General features: G+C 31.2%; 2 long non-coding RNA genes across 2 annotated transcripts in view; one reads left to right on the top strand and one right to left on the bottom strand.

Moving 5' to 3' along the window:
- The window catches only part of LOC106937428 (uncharacterized), an 18,114-nt gene that overhangs the window by 3,647 nt on the left and 12,527 nt on the right, over positions 1 to 1,940 (bottom strand). Inside the window, exon 2 of the long non-coding RNA XR_001422394.1 lies at positions 915 to 918. This is a non-coding gene — a long non-coding RNA (uncharacterized LOC106937428). The remainder of the gene's footprint in view (positions 1 to 914; positions 919 to 1,940) is intronic.
- Positions 7 to 1,940, top strand: part of LOC106937429 (uncharacterized) — a 19,087-nt gene continuing 17,153 nt past the window's right edge. The window contains exon 1 of the long non-coding RNA XR_001422395.1: positions 7 to 305. This is a non-coding gene — a long non-coding RNA (uncharacterized LOC106937429). The remainder of the gene's footprint in view (positions 306 to 1,940) is intronic.

Here is a 1,940-nt window from a genome sequence, read left to right as displayed (position 1 = left end):
GGGACCACTGCCCTTCTCTCTGTTGGAAGTGATGCACTGTACAGCCAAGGACCTCAGGCAGGGAACAGCAGCATCCACAGGTGATGAGGAGAGCAAGGAAGATTCTTTAAGATTGTGCATCATCTAATTAGTAAACATAATGTTTTTTGTGTTTTTTTTTTAAAGGCTGCTCCTTGAAGCTGAAGGCCATTGCCTTATATCTCAGGCATTTTTCCCATACTAAGCCAATAGAGCATCAATATATCAATAACATCTGTTATTTAAGTTCCCCTCTTCATAATAGTTAAAGAAATGCTTAAATATTAGTTAAAGAAATGCTTAAAATAAGTAACACATGGTATATTTCAACCTCCAAAAATAACATTGCTTGTTTTAAGTGATGGCATATCGTTTGTATTTTAATTAAATTCAATCAAATAGTCCTTGTTTAATCAGAAGCAACCCGCTACACTAAAGACTTGTAAAATATCGATAGTGTGAAAAGTTAATGATACGTGTTCAATTAAGATCCTTTTAATATGTTCCAGTCATGTAATAAAAGACTACCCTACTTTGTCTCAAACCAAAAACTGTAAATTATAATTATGAGAAATGTTTAGACATTATTACCTTGGATCAACAATTACACACAGAACTTGATTTATTTATTTATTTATTTTAATTCTTTCAATCTTTTTGACCCCCTATAAGCAGTTCCATTATTGGTAATTTGTAAATCCCAATTTAGACCAATTTTCATTTGAATCCTCATATTTTCTTTTCATTTAAGATCCTCATAGAATGATTAGCCTGTTTTACAAGAATAATGTTAACCCTGTCACTACATATTTAACTGATTTATTTTATTCTTATCATGGTTTTAAATCCCAAAAGTTCAACAAATTTAACCTTTGAACAATTTGTTCTCTTAAAACCCTTCTATAAAATATGTCTTAACTAAATTACCTTCATTTATTGGGTTTATCATATTTGCCAATCTGTTTTTGGCAGTTTTGGGGAAAAATTTGATACAACTAAGTTTATTAAATGATATAAATGTTCAGGTTAGACCTTCCTGGTCTTCCTTGGTTCAACCACCTATTATTTCGGATTATAGCAGGAGAGATGCAGCAATCAAACAATCCCTTCCATGTTTTAAGAAACACTATTTTGTAAAATCTATTTGACACATGATATCATTGTTAATTTTAATGTATTCAATTCAGAATATTCAGTATTACTTCAAAAACTCCAACTTACCCAAATAGTTAGCTCATGTTTAATGGGTGCTAATACACCTTAAAACATTTAGTGAATTTTGATTTAACCTCCTTTTATATTTTGCTGTAAACTGATCCCAAAACTAAAAAGTTCTCAATAGATTAACTCACAATTTGCTTGAATAGATTAATTCCATGCATCCTCAACTGTTTCTAGAGGGACATTAGTCATTTATCGTTCAAATACCATTACCGTTGCTGTTGCTATGGACACCATTACATTAGCTACTCTTCATATATGGAGGGTACTGTGGATGAAAGAACATTCATGGGACTGAAGTGCAGTGCAGTTCTTGAAGGTCAACTTAAAGAAGACAAATTATGGACCACAGGCCTTTTTTTCTTTCTTTTTTTCTTGAATCTATACATTGGGCTGTCTGAAGTACTGTTGTTTATAGGATATCAATCAATCAGAAGTGCTTTACATCATTAAAAACAAAAACACAGAGTCATGTGACATTGAATAAACAATCAAAAATAATAAATAAATACAAAATAAAAATAAATAAATAAAAAAAAAATAATAATAAAAAAAAAACAATAAAACCCGCACCCCTTTTTAGAACTTTAGTTAAAACGCCGTTTAAATGGGACTCTAACCCTCAGGACTTTATAGTAACAATCCTCTAAAGATACTAACAAAAAACTGAGCCCTGACAGTCAGGGAGAGCATTTGGGATT

The sequence above is a fragment of the Poecilia latipinna genome, unplaced genomic scaffold (assembly GCF_001443285.1).
Source record: "Poecilia latipinna isolate Pla-1442-1.1 unplaced genomic scaffold, P_latipinna-1.0 Scaffold2344, whole genome shotgun sequence".
Lineage (NCBI taxonomy): Eukaryota > Metazoa > Chordata > Actinopteri > Cyprinodontiformes > Poeciliidae > Poecilia > Poecilia latipinna.
The sequence above is the reverse complement of the archived record's forward strand: the minus strand, read 5'-3'. Positions and strand labels throughout refer to the sequence as shown.